The sequence below is a fragment of the Magnolia sinica genome, chromosome 12, assembly GCF_029962835.1.
Source record: "Magnolia sinica isolate HGM2019 chromosome 12, MsV1, whole genome shotgun sequence".
NCBI lineage: Eukaryota > Viridiplantae > Streptophyta > Magnoliopsida > Magnoliales > Magnoliaceae > Magnolia > Magnolia sinica.
In genome coordinates this window covers 19,920,821-19,942,299 of record NC_080584.1, presented here as the reverse complement: position 1 = coordinate 19,942,299, position 21,479 = coordinate 19,920,821, and the positions used below count along the sequence as shown (strand labels likewise).

General features: G+C 38.4%; 1 non-coding gene across 1 annotated transcript; it reads right to left on the bottom strand.

Moving 5' to 3' along the window:
- Positions 1–17,784: 17,784 nt before the first annotated feature.
- LOC131222030 (small nucleolar RNA R71) lies at positions 17,785–17,891 on the bottom strand. The gene has a single exon (XR_009159739.1). It is a non-coding gene; the product is annotated as a small nucleolar RNA R71 (small nucleolar RNA).
- Positions 17,892–21,479: the final 3,588 nt, after the last annotated feature.

The following is a 21,479-nucleotide window of genomic DNA, read 5'->3' as shown; positions in this document are numbered from 1 at the left end:
AAATTTTGCAAAAATTAGCCCAAAGTCAGGACCAAAATCATCCCAAAATAAAACACAAAACCAGGCTAAATTCAGGCCCATGGGATTCCAATGGGCCTAACTTCTAATCAAGTCCCATGATTAACATCTGACATGCCCAGATCAGCACCTAAACATGGCCTTCAAACTAAGCAACAAACAATTAGTAATCAGGCCCTAATGCAATCAGCATACGGGCCTTAAATAGGTCCAACGCCTTGTCATTTAATCAATCAACCAAACTGGCCCTAAACAAGCCCATGAAAATGGGCTCTTTTCATCTATCTTTAAATATAAATGTTACATCAAGATCTGGGTTTGGAATCTACCCAAACAAGCCATGTACACGAGACCTGTGGTCAACATGAAATAGGCCCCAAGGGTCAACCTATTAGAACTCGTTAACCCAGCCAAGGCCTCGCCCAATGCGACATCCCTAAACTCGATCAAGAAACCATTTCTTCCTTTTTAGAAAAATTAAAAATAAACACCACAAAACCCTGTCCTCATGAATTCTTCCCCCCCACTAAAACTCTAACAACCCTTCACTTCGTCAGTTGTTGGAATTGATGGTTACAAAGTGTCAATTACGGGAATCGATCGACTGCTCCAACCCAATCCAAAGCTAATGGCAGGTCATCTTTGATGGTTGCAAGAGCTCGTAAAGACATACCTGAAAGGGGTTCAATAGAAGAGTCGTAGGCATACAACAAAACTTTAGCCATCATCTTCCACAACAAAGATGAAACATCGTAGAAAGCCAACAAATCCACCCGATCACTTAAACTTTTAGTGTAACCTCATGATTTGTTCATCTAAGGCCCAAATCTAATCGACCTATTACTGACTAATCAAGGCAACCACAACTAAATAAAGACCTACCAAAAGCTGATACAACTAAGGGTTGAATCTTAATTAACAAACCAAACTGATCCAGTTACTTATTTAGCTTAAGAACTAACAGTTTAGGGTGATTAGGATCGAATCACCTTTTTTATTAATTACAAATAGGCCACACTATGAACTTAGTTAATCCAAACTTTAATTATCGGGCACAAGAAATGTCACTATCCAATTCATTCAAAAAAATGTCCTAATTTTTTGAATAAACTCTATACCGCTTGTTAGTGGGTCACTAAACCTAGGACTATAGAAAGATGTTCGTCTTAGCAGACTTGTCGTCCATCATAGGACGTCGAGCTGAGATCGTATTTCTAATCGATCAACTTAGACTCATAAGGTCAGTGCATGAGATGTATGAATATTCCTGAAATTAATCAAGAACTTAAGTTAATTATTTATATCCAGTCTTTATTAAAGTTATGGCTTTCAGACCGTTTGATCGTGATCAAATTTAGCCAAATAACGTAAGTTAATACCATGTACATATCCGTATAACCATGGCCCCAATTGACTATCAATGACCATTGAACCAACTTCTGATCATACCCGTCGATCGGCACATCCAAATGGTAGGTCGATTGTATCCATATGAAAATCATCACTAAAGAAAACTATCCTATGGTATATATCAACTCCTACACCCCATAGTGAACCCCAAATGTAAGAAATACCCTTCCAAAAGGCTAATATAATGAAAACCTAGGCTTTATGGCCATTTACATTATTTCTCGCACTATATAAAATTTTCATTTAGGCACCCTCTCTCCCCATACAAATTTGTGCTCTAAGATTGGTAAAGAAAGAAAGAAAGAGAAGAGAAAGAGGAGAGAAAGATAGTGTGAGGGTTGTGCACCCTTTGCGCTTCTCCCCTTCAACTAAAGGCTGGGCACTCTTGAATTTTTCATCGGATTCCTTACATTGGCAATTATATGTAAGATTTGGATCTCACTTCCTAATCTAGGTCTTCCTATATTCAACTTCATGAATCTCACAATAATTTTAATGTTTTTATAGGAATCGATGGTTTTCTCTAAAACCCTAACCCTAGTCCGATTAAAACACATAATTCTTTATTAAGGTATGGACCATTCTTCTAGAATTCATTTTATCAACTCTTGATAGTAATAAATAATTATTTTAGTTGTTTATAATATCCATATGTTAATTCTGCTTGAATTGTTTTATTATTGTAACTTTAATGTTATGTGTTATTAGTAGTCAACATGTTCATTGAAATGCCTAAACAATATAAAATTCCTACTATTAGAATTTTTTATGCTATTTGATAAGTGTTATTGATATATGTGGTTTTGTATTGATGTTCATTAGTTGGTGCCAATTCACACGTGTTTAATTGATATACCTTATTATGGTATTGAGTAGTTGTGCGATTTGTTTATGTATTTGATAATCCGATTTGTAGTCATGTGGATAGAGCCCTGCAAATGTTAAGTGGATGACCTACTTTAAGTTGGCCATCTCAGACTTATACGGTCGACTGAGGTTGAACCCAGACAATTGGTAGTGGTTAGAGTTACATAGGATGCTTCGCACCCAATGCCAGTTTTGTTTGGGGCCCCCTGTTGTCGATTGAATCAGTCCAATGTATAGTTCTTAAGTTCGGTGGTTGCATAACATTCAAAGGAATCTAGGATACTACTATTACCATTGAATTAATATATTCATAATCAGTAGTGCATTACGATCCCATAAAGATTCATGAGCCGGGCATGGTGGTATAAGACACCGTGTCTGAGGTGTCGGCCTATATTGGGGTGATATGTTTACCACAGAAGCAAAACATTGGGTGACGAGCCTCCCCGTAGTGACTAGTGAGTATTGATGGAGGTGAAATGTTGTTGTTTGTATAATCCTCATCAAATACCTAGCCGATGGTTCCGTGCCAGAGTATTGTTCAAACGACTCGAACGTAAATGGCATTGGGTGATGACGCATTTTGAGTTAATTCAATTTTTATGTAATAAGCCCGCACATCTGAACTAAGTGATTATATACGGTATTTGGGTGACGATCCATCCCAGGTTGATCCTCGTACCTTTGGGTATCATGTAGTACCTTTAGAATTGTTGGTTTATGAGATAAAATGGGTGATACCTAAATTTGGATTAAGGGATACTAGTGAGGGACCACTACGTGTCACAACGAGCTACGAGAATCTGTTTAGCAACTATTGATAGAATGAAGGTATTCTAGCTTCACCAACATGTTGTTTGAATCGAAAATAAGAATAACTTGGCTAATCATGCATAGTATTATGACAATATTGTTAGGTTGTGTTGCGGGCCAATCATTGTGCATATTATCATAGAAATTATTGTTGAGTTGTGTTGCGGGCCAACATTACACATAACATCATGCATTAAATAACTAACTTATGAATTGTTTGCTTTATAATGCTATAATTGCCTATGCTTAATTTTGTTGATAACATATGCAACTTAGAAAATAGAACCACTGAATTAGTTACTTACTCCTATTTATAACGGTATTTTAAAATATTAATCAGGTGATATTGCGGATGCGGGTACCACCAAGGTCTAAGACAGGCATTCTTGGACCGGCTTACATCATCGCCTTAATATTTTAAGAGTGGTGGGTGAAAACATTAGACTTTATATTTTATTCAATATTTGTCATATATATATATATATATATATTGTAGTTTCCAGCTTGGAATCTATTGTTTGATGTTGTTGAATATTTATTGTGGCTTGCATAGTCCCCATTTGGGCAGACACCACTCTTGAAACTGTTTATTTTAAATATTAGTCATATATTTCTTAGTTTATTTATCTCTACTTAACTTTTAATGTTGTTGATTTAAAAACTACTCTAATTGGTGAACGTTAACCGAATTGCGCACGCACGTGGGAACTCATCCACGTACATTTTTGCTAGGTTCACAACTGAAAACTCGGGATTGGAGTCTCCATACTCGGATGCCAATTTTTAGGGCATGACATCAAGTTTGATGAAGGTTTCTTGTTTTAGAAGGATGAGCACAAGAAAACAAAAAAGTCAGCAATCGATTTTGAACTAGAGCCACAAGTATAGGTACAGGAATAGGTGGACCAGACACCTGTCAGGAAAAATCCATAAAGGGATCACATGTTACCATTGAGATATAAAGATGATTCAAATATTACATTTACTCTCAGTATACATGAGGAGGATCTATCTACTTTTTCAAGAAGCACTTGAAGACAAATGTAGAGAAGTAGATGACAATGATGCATGTTGAGATTAACTCTCTATACAAAAATAAAACATAGGAGTTGGTGAAGCTGCCCGTTGGACGAAAAGTAATCGATTGCAAGTGGATTTATCGGAAGAAACTGGATAAGAATAAGGCTAAATTGGTAGTGAAAAGTTATGCTTGGTGAGATATTCACACTTGTGGTAAAGCAATTATTTATCAGATTTATATTGGCTTTATTACCCAATATAATTTGAAACTAGAATAGTTAGATGTAAAGACTATATTTTTACATGGAGAACTAGAAGAACATATCTACATGAAGCAACCTAAAGGGTTCAAGGTGCAAGGAAAGGAGAATAAAGCTTATAGGTTAAAAAGGTCGCTGTATGGTTTGAAATAATTGCTTAGGCAGTAGTACAAAAAATTTAATTATTTCATGTTGAGTCAATAGTTTACAAAAAGTGAAATTGATCATTGTGTCTATTTTAGAGCATTAAGTGACAATGAATTTATTATTTTAGTGTTGTATGTTGATAATATGCTTATTACCGACTATAACATATCTGAATTCAAAATATTGAATATTCAGTTATCTAGGACATTTGAGATAAAAGATTTGGGGCTGCAAAGAAGATTCTTGGCATCGATATACACAGAGACAGGGAAAGGAGCAGGCTATGGTTGTCTCAGGAGGAATATCTCGAGAATGTCTTAGTCAAGTTTGGACTAAAAAAGGTAAAACTGGTTAGCACAACCCATGTTATTCTCTTTCAGCTTTTTTTGGGATTATGTCTTATATTAGATGAAGAAAAGTGGTATATGTCTCATGTGCCCTACTTGAACGTGGTTGGCAATCTTATATGTGATGTGGTCTATACTAGATCGAATATTTCATGTGTTATTAGTATTACAAGCATATATATGCTAAACCCCGACAAGCAACATTGGGAAGTAATGAAATGGTTACTTTGTTACATACAAAGTACAACGAACTACGTCTCGACTTTCAAAAATTCTAAGGAGAAACTTATAGGCTATGAGGATGTAGATTCTACAGGGAATATGTATAATAGAATGTCAACTTTCAGTTACTCATTTATGTTAGTGAGTGGATTTATCAGTTGGATGTCAAAGTTTCAATCTGTGGTTACACTTTCCACAACCAAAGCTAAATACATGGTAGTGACAGAAGCATTCAAGGAATTTTGTTTAGTTGAAAGGGATGATGAATGAGTTAGGACATCAGCAAGAAGTCGTGCTTGTGCATTGTGATAGTGAGAGCGCAATCAATTTAGTGAAAAACTTAGTGTATCATTTCCAAACTAAACATATTGATGTTTGTTATCATTTTATCCAATAGATGCCAGAGGAAAGAGATGTCACTCTTTAGAGATTCACGTGAGCATGAATCCAACAGACATACTTATGAAGGTTGTTCCTCTAAAGAAGTTCAAGTTTAGCTCAACTTCTCTGAGTTTGGCAAAGAAAAAATAAAGACGAAGTGTGCATGAGAAGTACTAATGACCATTTTACTTTGAAGATGATTGGAGATGGTAGTATTAGTGGAGCTAAAGGATTAGAGAGTCATGGTAGATATTGTTGATCAAGTGTCTTAAATCCTATGCTGAGAAGGCATGTCACGGTTTGACCGGTCCTGGTCGGTTTGTCCGAATTAAGGGTGGATGCTCGGAGAGCACATTGTCCACTTTTGCATGTTTTCGGTTCGACCAAAGGTTTGCAAGTCAATTCGGTTCGGTTTGACCAAAGGTTGACCAAAGGTCACACAATTCGACCGATGAAGTGCATATGGGTTTTGTTTCTAATTCTGTACAGAGTGTATAAATACTCTCTTGATCAGGATTAGGGTAAGGTAAAATGAGGGCTTGAGAGGTCAACAGGATTGCTGAAGGGTTTTGAGAAGGAAGCTAGAGTTTCCTTATAGTGGAATGATCATCTCTGTGCCGTGGTTTTTATCACATGGCTATTTCACATAAAATCTCGTGTGTTCTCCGTGTTTGCTTGAATTTTTCTTTTTCTATTTCTTATTTAATTTGATCTGAGGTTGCTTCCATGCCTAACACATATAACAAAAGAATGTTTATTACTCTTCCAAGAGGTCAGATTGTTACCTATAAACGTGCAAAAACTTATGGTAGAACATTGGTCATTGATATATTTGGCCCAATCAACATTGCAATAAACATTGATATCAAGGTGTTCATGATCAACATAAATAATACCATCCTTAGAGAAAACTTTCAAGATGATGCGCACATGGGTTATGCATAAACTGGCTAACGACACTCATTTGGTTGCATGATAGACAAGTAAATGATCTTACCATTAATCGATGATGCTAACATGGATTATTTAGAGGAAATGACTACTTTGTTAACAAATGATCATTCATCTCAATTGGTGTCTTATTGACATGACATCCAATCATGCCAGTGGTATTGAGATGATTAGGAGCATACTTTCATTGAAATATGAATATGCCCTTGTTAGATCAAGCAACTTCCATCTTAAGAAATTATCATACAAGTCCCATATCTTTAATCTTTTACCTTTAGTCTTCAAAAAGAGTGCTAAGAAATCCTTTCTAGTGGAGATTTCGGCATCACAGTTACTATTTACAACAACACCATTAATATAGATAGGTAAAATGGTGGATGGAAGAGCTCTATTTCTACACAAACATATAATGGTCAAAAGCACATATGCAAAAACCAATCAAAAGCATAGTAGTATTGAATCTTTCAAATCCCGCTGATGAAAACTGCTTGAGACATTACAAAGCTTTTTTCAATTGAGTCACATTTCCTGTTGAATCACATGTTAAAAACCTGGAGGCAAACATATGTTTTTTCTTGAAGGTCATCATGAAAAAAAAAAAAGTATTTCTAATGTTTAACTGGTGAAGGGCTAATGTTGGTAGGACCTATATAAAATTGACAGAAAGAATTAAGGTAAAGATAGCTCTCTTCCACACCCCTTAATAAAATTTAAAAAAAAAACCCTAATGAGCCAATGGACCACTACGTCCTATAAAGAATCAAACAAGCCCAATAGGCGAAACCTCACTCTACACCAACACACACATGTTTTATATTGGCACATGTAACTAATTTTATATGGATATGTATAATTTTTTAAATGGTAGGGGAGTTGAGCTCGAATCTAAAATTTCTATGTTAGAGGTGTTACATTTGAGCTATATGTTAGGACTTTCAAAATGCAATTAGAAGTTTAAAATTTTTAGAAAATCTAAATATTAATAAACCCTAGTTTTTAGGATTCTCGTATAGATATAATTAAGTTTCTAAAATAAATAGAAAAATCCTATAATTAAGATTACCTCTAATCAATGACGGAAAAAATAGAATATAGAATTGATGTCAACCCTCCAAATTAGAAGGTTTCTCGTCGATCTATCCTAGATGGTGGAGAAGCATGAGAGCTAACACGAACCTTAGAGCAAGGCTAGGGATGTGCAAGGAGAGCCATGCAAGGTGGACCTCATACGCTTGGACATTTGAATGTGATAGAGTAGGAGAAGTGAGAAACTCTCATTCTCTACTCTTCTCTCTCTCTCTCTCTCTCTCTCTCTCTCTCTCTCTCTCTCTCTCTTAAGTGGTGACTCGCATGGGGTATGGACGTTCATGGCTCTCTCTTTCTCCCTTCGACACAAAATCTATTTATAAAGGAGTTACTGTTTCAAGGAGAGACATATGTTATAGTGTTCCACCAGCCTACAAACTTTAGCATATATCGTCATACATTTAAAGTATATAATCTTGCCTATCCATGCATATACCCAAATTGAACATATCCATCTCCGAATCATGACCATCAACCATCGATCAATACCCATATAAATTAAGAGGTTGACAACATGACCTAAACCATCATATATCCATCAAGTGTGATTAAAACTCTTTCATCAGTTAAAATGAAAAATCAACAACTAAAAACATTTAATAAAACATTTTAAACCATTATGTGTCAGTCTGGGCAGAAAATAATCGGTCAATAGTATGATTAATAGGATCTACGAAATAAAAGTATTCATAGGCAACCAACGAATAGTATATTGAATCACATAGGCCTCAATTGTATCTTAATACATGAACCTAACCACCCCCACATATAAGGACAATTGACTCAAAAAAGTGAGACAAAGCACCTTACGTTAGGAACTTGAACTCTTGATATATCCTCATGTCAAAAGATTAGTCAAAGTGGGTACATACACAAGTGATCTAGTCCAGGTATTGTAAGCCCCGTATCCTAGACCGTACCGTTCCATAAGCTTCCGCGGTCTTTCCGGTCGAATTCTAGCAAACTTTGACCCTTAATCAGTATTTACGCGTGACCCTGATTCTCATGCCGTCAACCAGAGTTGACTCAACCCAGGACTTGTACCTTAGCGACCGCGTCGTTGCCGCGGTTCCAATGCCACGACTCGCGCGTCGAGGCGATACCCTGGCCGGGAGATGTGGGCCAGTGTTAAGTTCGAGAAAACACCGCGCATTTGCAAACCCAAGAAAGATTTCAAATCATGTCCCATCAATCCCATCAATCACACCTCATGTCAAGTACACATCACCCCATCCTCAAGCAACCCCTTAAGTCAACACTCTCTTACACAAAGTACACCCATCACTCACCTTTTCACCCATCACACCCACCTCTCTCTCTTACACCTCTCTCTCTCATCTTTCTCTCTCATTTTTTTCCTCCCAAGCAACCCACGTCCATGGCTCTCCATGGGAGGAGCTTTGTGTGGCTCACTTCTATCTCCCATCTCCACCATCCAAGTTTGATCCCAACCGTTGAAATTGTTCATTTGGAGCTCAGCATGCATTAGTGGAAGAAGGAAGAGAGATCTTGAGGTGGGTAATTTTATTTTTTGATTTTGATGATTTGAGGACCCACATGTGGTGGGACCCATCTTGATGTATATTTTGTATCAAGGAGGGGCCCATAGTGGCAGGGTCCCACCATCATCGTTTCTTTCTCTCTCTCTTAGATTTTGTGGCCCACCTGAGGGATGAGTTGTATCCACGCTGTCATGGTGGGGCTCACTTTGCTGTATGTAATTCATTGGTATCGTCCATTTGGACGGTGCCGATTGAAAACCCCATGATATATGTAAACGTGCTAGCCATCCATTGAATGGACGTGGACCCTACCACAACAGCGTATGGGGCCTACCATGATGGATGTACATCCAAACCGTCCATACAGGTGGGGCCTACCATCAGGCTTTCCGTCCAGAGAGAGGCGCTGGACGTTGACAGCGCTGATAGCCTTACCCTCCCACACACTTACATATGCATATAATATTATATTATGATGTTATTATATAAATATAATATTTTATATTAAAAGATATAGTGGGCAGCCACTCCCATGTGGAACCCAGGTGAATTTACAGTGGATCTGGACGGGCCACCTGATGTGTGCATTTTGTGCAACCGTCCATTCAACTGGACGCTGTCATATGTGGGCCCCACCATATGATGTATACATCAAAACTGTCCAAACATCGGACCTACCATCACGCTGACAGCGCCCAGCATCTCACTCTCTCTCTCTCACAATGTTGGTTAAATGTCCACATTGTCCAGGTTGATTGCCTATGTCAGCTATTGATACCGATTATGTGATGGCATAACATCATAATACATGCTCGTACGCATCATCTGCATGTTTGTTATGAGATGTGGTTGACCATTGCATATGTCATTGGACATGTTGTTACGAGACTCCCTGATAGGCGGAGATTGTCTCACATGAGCACACGATATGCGTAGGACTGATGCATGCTTGGATTGTATGACTCATACATCTTGCATTGTGTTGTGATTACTGTACACCCTAGCGACATCAGGGGCGTAGCCTCTACAGGTATTTCACGGATGGCCAGATGGAACACCGAAAATCTATTCTACATGGGGTGCTATAGATATCCCTGGGTGAAAGTCCCTAAACCCTTTTAGTTCCAGAGGTTGCTCCAACGTCTAGACCGAGTGGATGCATGAGCGCATGAGGGCCGTATACCGTCAGGCCACGTCTCCCACTGTGTCGTGGTCAGTTGGAATGGGGTACGGCCTTACCTGCCTGAGAGGAAGGGGCAATGTTAGGCTGAGTCTGACCAGCTCAAGGAATGGGTCCGCTATCGATGAGCTGGGCCCGATATTGGCAGGCGGATAGTGAGGTCTCTTCTACTCACCTTGTTGCGCGCGATGGGGCGACAATCTGGTTTATAGTGTAATAGACCCCGGTGATTTTCCATAAAGTAACCGTACTGATATGTGGACTTATTGAGCAGGAATTACATATTCATTCATTCATTCCTTCACTATCCACTTGGGTTGGTGGTACGTAACTATTTGTTACGTGTACCTTCGCATGACCAGGATTTCGGTTGGGCGCGTGACTAACCTGAGATTAGGAGTTTACCACATTAAGTCTGACTATCCAAATTTAGGTATGGGACTGGTTTGGATAGAAGTCCTTTGTGGTGGACCCCGTAGTCTGCGATACTACGTACTATCATCCCGACTTCACACTCCAGCATGGTCATTACATTCGCACCATATATTACATTGCATCTGTAGTACTTAGCATTTTGGGTTTATGTTTCTGCATTTATATGGCCTAGACGGACTTAGCAGGATTTAAATCTTACATTATACCCTCAGTATCTGATATTTGGCTCTCTTTGACTCCTCATTTATATGGTTGATCTGAATTGTGTACTCTGACATCGTATGACTCATGGGCATACCAATATAATTCTGCTTACTCTGAATCGTATCTTGTCAATATTTCTATTTATTCCACTGTCTGATTCATGGTATTGTATTGTATACTTAGCACTTACCTTGTGCACATACTTTCACCACCCTCTAAGCTTTCTATAAGCTTATGCACGATAGATGCGTGTAGGTGTTATTAGGTTGCAGCAGCGTTGAGCTCGGAGCGTGCAGTTATCTTCTGGAGCTTTGATTTCGATATATGTATTTCCCTTTCAGCATTGTACTCAAATGATTATATTAGTGGATATGTGATGATGATGATGCCTTTGTGAATTGGGTAATCTTGTGGTTATGCTTATTATGAGTTAAATGTACAAAAAAAACCTCCTTGTAGGATCCAAGGATCAGAATCCGGCGTATGGACGCTAGGAGCCGAGAATGGGGTACTACGGAGGCTGTCGGCACCGGATTCAGTGATCGGGATTCCTGTGAATCTGATTTCCGGGTTTGGGGCGTGACAGGTATGATGAGTCTCCTAGTCTAGAGACTTGAAGCGATCCTCCAATGCTAGTGTAAACAGGTTTAATAACACGATAACATATCCATAAACACTCATACATTGAAGTAGGTCAAAGACAATAATCTATCATTGAGCTCAATGGTGGGGATCTTCCCTCTCATAGGATGATCATATAAAATAATGTAGAGCAGTTTACGGATACTTTCATATCCAAGGTGGACTAGAGAAGGCCCGATCGGAGGCGGAAGTCATCGAGACCGTCAGAACGTTAAAACAAGCATATCTCGCAAACTGGAATGAGTTACTCGACGTACCATATAAGATTTTGGGGTAGGATGAGCTACTTTAGATAACTAACCTAGTTAACCAGGTTTCCCATGCTGAATTTGCGAGTTCCATCATATCAATGGTAGAATTCCATGTTTATTTTTGTTTTTACTATTTTCAGTAAGTTTTAGTTTGATTATAACTCTTCATCCGTTAGGCTTTAGGAGTTGTGTCCAACATGAAAAATGCTCAGAATAATTAGGAGAATAACGTGGTTAAGCCATATAGGACACTTACTATAAAAAGTAAATTTACTATTTATAGTAAGTTACGAATTTTAGAGAGTTTTAGTTATAGTTTAATTATGAAATTTCTTCCAAGGCTTGTTATCCCTATTTAAAGGGTTCTAAATTCATTTTTAATCATCAATCAATCAAATTACAAATTTATTAGAATTTATTTCTACTTTCTTACTTTCTTTCCTCGTGGATTCGAGAAGTCTTTGTGAGGAGTTCAAAGAAGCTTTGTGGATTCGAAGTAGTTATCCCTGAGGAATACGATGATCGATCTCCTCACATTCATTCATGCGTCAATTGATATCAGAGTGAGGACTCCTCTCGGGCCGATGACAAATAATTAACGTATGAACTAAAATCTTGTGGATGGTGATATAGAGATTTGTTATCTTTCAGAAAGAATAGAAGCTTTCCATCAGGAGAGTCAGTTGACTATGAAAGGGTAACAGGTAACCCTCAACCGTATTTCAGATGCGCTAATTCCGCCCAGAGCTCAAAGTGATGCTCAGCCGCCTGTGGTCGCTGTATGACACAATCTCGATTTCTGCAGAGTACCATCAGATGATGGTAAATTGCAGGCCACCACTTTAATTGTGAGGAAGTCGTTATACATGCCAAAGGTAAAAATAGATTTACAGCGAGATAATATCTTTTGAACGAGGTGCATTATATGCCAAAAAGTCTTTAATGTGATCATCGATGTCAGGAATAGTGAGAATCTCGTGTCAAAAATAATGGTGGAAAAGTTGTGATTGAAAGCAGAAAAACATCCATCTCCGTACACGAATAGATATATCAAGGAGGTCAACAATACAGAGATAACCAAATAATACACTGTCTCATTCTCAATTGGTAAAAATTATAAGGATTAAGTACTTTGTGACGTAGTCGACATAGAAGTTTGTCATATGTTACTTGATCGACCATGGAAAAATAATATTGACGCTATTGCTACGTATAGAGGTCGGGATAACACATTTAAATTTACTAAAGACAGTAGAAAGATTGGCTTCGTCCCTATGCGAACGGAGAACCAACCCAAGACTTCTAAAGTTGAAGAACAGTCTCTCATACCCAAAGAGTATTTCATAAAACAATTTGAGAAAACAGAAGATGGAGATGCATTAGTAGAAAAAGAAAAATATATGGAGCCTATGAACATCCTAGAGGATTTGGAACCAATGTTGCAGGAGTTCAAGGCGGTTGTGATCAATAAACTTCCTAATAAATTTCCTCCCATACAAGACATAAAAATCCACATTAATCCCGTCTCAAGGGCAAGTTTGTCTAATTACCCATATTATAAAAAAGAATGTGAGATCTTGAAGGAAAAAGTAAAGGAACTGATTGATACTAGTCAATTCAAGGAAAGCATGAGTACGTGTATTGTGTCAGCTCAAGAGCCTAATGTCATGTATAAGAAAAGGGCTAATAAACATCGATGCCAGAAGTTATCTTAGAATCATGATACATGTCCCTTGAGTAACTTGAGGACGAGTTTTTCCAAGTTGAGGAGTCTAATGTAGAATGTGTCATAGATATATTCCTAACATGGTTGGATCAGAAGGTGGACTGTAAATTGATCATAACTTTTGATCCGAGTATCGTTACGATGCACCGGACCTAGTATTAAGAACCGAAGCAGCACGAGACCTCAAGGACGAGTTCTTTTGAAGTAGAGGGGACTGATGTAGAGCGGGTTGTAGACACTTTCATGTCTAAGATGGACCAAAGAAGGCCCAATCGGAGGCAGAAGTCATTAAGACCGTCAAAACCTTAAAATAAGCATATCTCGCAAACTGGAATGAGTTGGCTAATGTACTCTATATGATTTTGGGGTAGGGCGAGATACTTTAGCTAACCAACCTAGTTAATCGGGTTACCCATGCCGAATTTGTGAAATTCCATCATATCGACGGTCGAATTCCATGTTTATTTTCGTTTTTACTATTTTTAGTAAGTTTTAATTTGATTAAAACTCTTCATTCGTTGGGTCTTAGGAGTTGTGTCCAACATGAAAAATGCTAAGTATAATTAGGAGAATAACATGGTTAGGCCACATAGGACACTTACGATAAAAATTAAATTTACTATTTATAGTAAGTTATGAATTTTAGGGAGTTTTAGCTCCAGTTTAATTATGAAATTTCTTCCAAGGCTTGTTATCCCTATTTAAAGGGTTGTAGATTCATTTTTAATAATTAATCAATCAAATTACGAATTTATTAGAATTTATTTCTGATTTCTTGCTTTCTTTCCTCGTGGATTCAAGAAGTCTCTATGAGGAGTTCAAAGAAGCTCCGTGGATTCGGAGTAGTTATCCTTGAGGAAGACGGTGATCGACCTCATCATGTTCATCCCTACATCAAAATATAACCATAGGATCATCCTAGAACTAGCTAAGTGGTCATGTAACAACAATGTATTGAGATCCATGGAATACAACTATCCTTGGTTAATGGCTGTGTTGAGGGTCAAATATTGCATATCGGACCCCAGTTATTGCCTGGATTTATGAACATGGTATTGTTTAACGGCTCAATTTAACCGTGTTTGTGATGCAAGGTGTATTTACGAGCTTGGACTGAAAAAGGGTGCTAAATGCATGGATTTGACACTCCAGGATCACCAAGGCAAAGGACGGACTCCAAGGGACCAAGATCGACACTAGAAATCCAAGAAACTGAAGCTCAAATGTCTTGAAAGTCGGCTAGAATGCAAGATCACAGGGTTCTCACCATCCGTTTGACTTGAAACTTCATATATAGCCTGAGGACCACAAATTAACCGTACACGTCGAATTTCAGAACTCGGATCCTTGTGGAAGTGGCCCAACGGCTAAATCAGCCCATAAATCAGCAATCTGGGGCCCACATAATCTCTGAATATGCTTCAATCGAGGTATCAACCCTTTAAATTAACTGAGGAAATGGATGGAAGAAATGGATTGTCTTCAATACCTCACTGCGTGCCCCACTAGGTAGTGCATGTGTACGGTGCATGAACACAGTCGCCATGCACCAAACTAACCAAGTCGGTCAGCTAGCGCTGACCTGACTTGGTTTCCTATTTAAACTCTGCTGTGAACAGGGGATCGCCACACGATACTTGTGGGCCCCACCCATCAGCCATGTCAATGATCTAGATCGTTCAATAGACTCCAACGACCCAGCTAATGTAGACCTAGGAGAGCGAATTTGAAGAGAGTTGCATGATCGGTTTTTCATCATTCAAAAGCAATTCAGACGGCGGTCTAAAAAGCTCAGTAGGCTACACTAAATCCAGTAAAAAACCATCCATTTCCAGTTGGTTTTTCGAGGCGAATATAATGAACGGTATGGATTCTTCCGTTACTAGCGATAATGGACTCCATCAGGAGTTCAGCGCGAGTGCGTTCGCACCCTTGTGCCGAGAAATCCAGCTAGTGTGGGCCCTTTTGTGTTTCTGATCACCATCGGATGGGTAATCCAAACCATCCATCATGTAGTTCATTCAAAAATGTCCCAAGAGACGTGGATCTTTTGGAAAGAAAGTAAGGACAGAAAGGAGTTACTATTTCTTAGCTGCGAAGAGGCCACCGACTCATGTTGCTGCGTAAGGAGTTACACATAGACTCTCCCAGCCGACCGCCTCACGCAGCTTATAAAAGAGAGATAACGTTAGCATCACCTGAGGGGAATCGAATCTCGGCTGAGAGCATCAAATCTGCTTGGAGCGTGGGAAGAAAGAGAGAGAGATAGGTGGTTTCTTTATTTTCTTTATGTTTAATTGAGATTAGCCTCATTATGTTTATGTGTGGCTAAACCTCTTAGCTAGGGCTAAGAGGTGAAGATTGTAGCGTAATGGGAGACTTTACTTTATGCCTTTGATTTAATTTTAATTTGTGAACTGAACTTGATATTTGTTTGATTATAAAGGGAATGTTTTTAGTTTTTAATGGTCTGTTGTGACTAAAATTACAATGGGTCTGTGATAGCTTTGAGCATGTTCCTTTCCTTTTTATGTTTATGACGGGAGGAAGTCATGTTGTTCACCATCGTCTCTTGGACATGGTCGGATGATGGTACCCTTCCTAACCTTCATACATTGTTGATTAGTTGTTAATTAGTTTAATTCTGTTGTTTACTTTGTCTCCTGGGCATGGTTTGGTGATGGAATCCATTCTAATTCATATACCTTTCATCTCTTTAAAATTATATCAAAAGAAGTTCAGTTTAATTTTCATGGTTACACCCTTTAACTAGATGAAGATGGACTCTAAGTCCAGTTGAGTTTTTGATGCAGGCATAAGATCTCCCTGATCTCTAGAAGTGGATCCTCTGAATCCCTAGGTTCATTTCCCTGAATTCTTTAAAATTTTAGATAATTATTTCATCATTATTCATCAAATTACATTAGATTTAGATTTTATCTTAGTCTAGTTTTAGTTCTACTTAGTTTCAGATAACATACAGGTATCAGTCCCTTGGGATTCGACCTCGGTCTTACCGAGTTTATTACTACATCACAACCCTATACTTGGGGTGTGAACAAGTTTTTGGCGCTGTTGCCGGGGAATGGACGGTTACGCTTTTTGAAATTAATTAGTTTTGGGATTAGTTTAAGATTAGGATTTTTCTAACCTTAGATTTTTTATTTTTTCCTGATTTTTATAAACTAACTTATTTTTTTCCGTTTTGTAGGATTCTAAGATAGGTTTTTAAGTTGGTAATTTCTTTCTTAATTTCTTCCTTGCTATTTCTAAATTAGGATTTATTTTTATTTTTTTTTAGCAAGTTTCTAATTCTAACTCTTTTAGAATCTAACTTTGTTTGTTAATTTTTTTTTAGAAATTTTCTACTTATAGACTTTTTGTTTAGAAACTAACCTTCCTATTTTGTAGGCTTTTAAGATAGAAATTTCTAATTCGGTAAGCTCTTTCTCTACTTTCTATTTTTCAGATCTCTTTTAGTAACTTACTTTATAGTTTAGGACTTTCCTAACTTATTTTAGAAATTTTCACTTTCTTTTAAGAATTTCTTCTTTTAAAAACTAGTTTACTTCTATCTTTCTTTTTAAGGATTTTCTAATTTTAGACCTTCTCTTTAGAAACTGACTTGTTTTGTTTTCTTTTGCAGGTTTTTAACTTAGGGACTCCAATTTGGTAACTTCTTTCCAACCCTCTCTTTTTTTCTAGATTTTCTTTTTCTTTCTTAGGATTAGGTTTCAAATTTGATTGAGGGCTACGAGTGTTTCATGCCCAAGTGGGCTCGTGATAACACTCGACGTCTCTTAACTGAAGGAGGATTAGTTGAGGGGTTGACTATCCATCGCAAGACTAGACACCACTCAAAATTCCCTGAGTTAATTGAAGTGATGGCTAAAAACCAACATCTTCTACCCCAACCTAGGGTGGAGGACATTCAAGATAAGAATGAGGTGCATCAAGCACCCCCGCCTCGTACTTTACGAGATTATTTACAACCAGCGGGGGTGAGTACGCCCTCATGCATGATTTTTTCTGAAAATACAGGACATATGGACATCAAGCCAGGGGTTATCCAACTCCTTCCTAAGTTCCATGGCCTTGAATCTGAAGAACCATATCTACATTTGAAAGAGTTTGATGAGATCATAGCTACGTTATATTTTCAAAATGTGTCTGAGGACACAGTCAGGCTAAAACTCTTTCCTTTTTTCTTGAAGGAAAAGGCTAAGACGTGGTTACATTCACTGCGTCCTAGATCCATTGGCACATGGAATGATATGCAGAGAGAATTTATAAAGAAATTTTTTTCACATCATAAAACGATTACCCTTAGAAAAGCAATCATGAACTTCACCCAGAAGGAAGATGAAACATTTTACCAATGTTGGGAAAGGTTTAAGGATTTGATCAGTTCATGCCCACAACACGGCTTTGAAACGTGGCGCATTACAAATTTTTTCTACGATGGACTGACATCTTCCATGCGCCAAATGGTCGAGACAATGTGTAATGGAGAATTCATTAATAAAAATGTCGACGAGGTATGGGATTACCTCGATAGTCTTGCTGAAAAAACACAATTATGGGATTATTACCCAAAATCGAACACCACGTCTAGGCCGACTCAATCTAAGGAGAAAGGTGGATTGTATCTCTTGAAAGAAGAGGATGATCTCAAGTATAAAGTGACTACGCTCATAAGAAAATTTGAGGCCATGGAAGGAAAGAAGGATAAGGTTAATGAAAGTGTTTGCGGCATCTGTGATTGCAACATTCACACAACTGAAAATTGTCCTACAATACCTGCCTTTCGAGAAGTGTTGAATGAACAATCCAATGCCGTAAATACTTATTAAAGATCTTTCAATGGACCAACCTCTAATACGTACAATCCTGGTTGGAAAAATCATCCAAACTTTAGTTGGAGAAATGGACAAACTGCTACCCCTCAAGGTTTCTTCAATCAAATTCAAAATCAAGGGAAACCTCAAGAGGATCCAGTTCAAAAACATATTCGAGAACAAGAGCTACTTAATCAAAATTCGGCACAAGCGTTTCATGATGTCGACATAGCATTAGGAACGCTTGCGTCGTCTATTCAAAGGATAGAGTCACAATTAACAAGTGATGGGAAGGGGATGCTTCCTACTCAACCTCTCTCCAATCCCAAACTGCAATATGAAATAAGTGACCCTAGCTCTTCAAATCAAATGGAGCACGCTAAATCTATCATCACTCTTAGGAGTGGAAAGATCATTGATAAAACCCTTCCGGTTAGGCCCGAAGAGCCTCAAGAACCAGAAGAGGACAACAATGATGGACCTAGTGATGCCCCACAAAAATTAGAATTGGAACTTCTAGAAAAGCCAGTTGCTCCATTTCCCCAACGGTTGGTCGCACCAAAACCTCTCTCTAACTCTCAGGATATCCTAGAGGTGTTGAAACAAGTGAAGGTCAACATTCCTCTACTTGATGTCATAAAACAGATACCTTCATATGCCAAATTCCTGAAAGACTTATGCACGACCAAACGACGACAGAATATTTAAAAGAAGATCTTCTTGACCGAGAAAGTGAGTGTCATCCTAAAGTAAGACGTACCATAAAAATTCAAAGATCTCAGTAGCCCAACCATATCATGTGTAATTGGGGACCATCGAATTGACCATGCACTTCTTGACTTAGGAGCGAGCGTCAATTTGATTCCCTACTTGGTATACAGACAGTTAGGTTTGGGGGAATTAAAACTCACCCTAACCACACTACAACTTGCTGATCGCTCTGTTCGTATACCAAGAGGGATAATTGAGGATGTGTTGGTCCAAGTTGATAGATTTTACTACCCTGTAAATTTTATCATCCTAAACATCGAACCCATCAATAACATGAGCACTCGGATTCCTGTCATTCTTGGTCGCCCATCCTTGCCACTTCAAACGCAATTATCAATTGCAGGAATGGTGTCATAACTATGTATTTTAGGAATATGACATTGGAGTCAAACATCTTTTTCAATAACGGCAGAAACTTAGAGGATGATGATGATTTTCACGACATTAACATGATTGACCCTTTAGTGGAAGATACGACACCTCTGACCTTATCCTCTGACCCTCTAGAGATGTGTCTAGCCCACTCCCATAATTTTGATGATGACATAATTAGAGAGGCGTGTACCTTGCTTAATACTGCACCGGTACTTGAAGTTAACCGGTGGAGGCCACAATTTGAAGAATTGCCACAAACCGATGTAGGGCCTCTACCGTCTAACCTCAAGCCACGGAAGCTTGACCTAAAACCTTTGCCCTCTGATTTGAAATATGCATATTTAAGTCAAGATGAGACATACCCAATGGTGATCTCTGCCCATCTAGAGAAAGAACAGGAGAGTGTGCTCATATTTACTCTCATTGAGCATAAGGGAGCCCTTAGATGGACGATAGCGGACCTCAAGGAAATCGACCCATCGATTTGTACTCACCGCATATATTTTGAGGATAATGCGAAGACCGTTCGGCAATCACAATGTAGACTAAATCTAAACATGAGGGAAGTGGTTAAGGCCGAGATTATTAAACTATTGGATGTTGGTATCATATACCCCATATCCGATAGTCAATGGGTGAGTCCAACTTAGGTGGTTCCTAAGAAGTCCGGGATCACCATCGTAGCCAATGCCAATAATGAACTCGTGCCAACTAGAGTTACTACTGGTTGGAGAATGTGCATTGACTACAAGAAGCTGAATACCGTCACGAGGAAGGACCACTTTCCTTTGCCCTTCATTGATCAAATCTTGGAAAGGCTAGCTGGTCATTCCTATTACTGTTTCCTTGACAGGTATTCGGGCTATAATCAGATTGAAATCTCCCTTGAGGATAAGGAAAAGACCACATTTATATGTCCCTATGGCACCTTTGCCTACAGAAGGATGCCATGCAAATTATGTAATACCCCTGCCACCTTTTAGCGATGTATGATGAGTATCTTTTCTGATATGGTGGGAAAATATCTAAAGGTCTTCATAGATGATTTCACTATTTTCGATTCATCTTTCAGTGAGTGCTTAGAAAGTCTTAAATGTGTACTAAAAAGATGTGAAGAAAAGAACTTGGTACTTAATTGAGAGAAGTGTCATTTCATGGTTCATAAGGAAATTGTTCTTGGACATATTATCTCATCCAAAGGAATCGAGGTGGATAAGGTAAAAATTGATCTTATCTCTAACCTACCTCCACCCAAGAACATACGAGACGTGTGATCCTTCTTAGGACATACTGGGTTTTACAGAAGATTCATAAAGGACTTTAGTCTCATCTCTCTTCCTTTATGTAATCTACTTCAAAAGGATGCATCATATGATTGGACTGAGCCATGTTAGGAAGCTTTCACTAAGCTTAAGGACATGTTGACTAGTGCACCCATCATACAACCACCCGACTGGAGCCTTCCTTTTGAGCTTATGTGCGACGCTTCTGATTATGCTCTTGGAGCGGTTTTAGGTCAGAGAAAAGATAAGAGGCCTTACGTCATTCATTATGCGAGTAGGACTCTAAATCCTGCCCAATTGAATTACTCGACTACGGAAAAGGAACTTTAGCCGTAGTGTTCGCCTTGGACAAATTTAGGTCCTACCTGATCGGATCTAAGATCATTATCTACACAGATCATCCGACACTCAAGTATCTTCTTCCTAAGAATGATTCTAAGCCCCACATGATAAGATGGATCCTTCTACTACAAGAATTTGATTTGAAAATTAAAGATAAAAAGGGAGTAGAGAACGTGTGGCCGATCACCTTTCTCGCCTTAATACCTCTGATTCCCTTGAGGCGACCCATATCAATGATATGTTCCCTAATGAACAACTGTTCAGAGTCTCCCATTCACCTTGGTTTGCTGATATTGCTAATTATTTTACCACAGGTTCCATACCGACACATTGGACTGCACAAGATAAGAAGAAATTCTTTACCAAGGTACGCAACTTTTTTTGGGATGATCCATATTTGTTTAAATA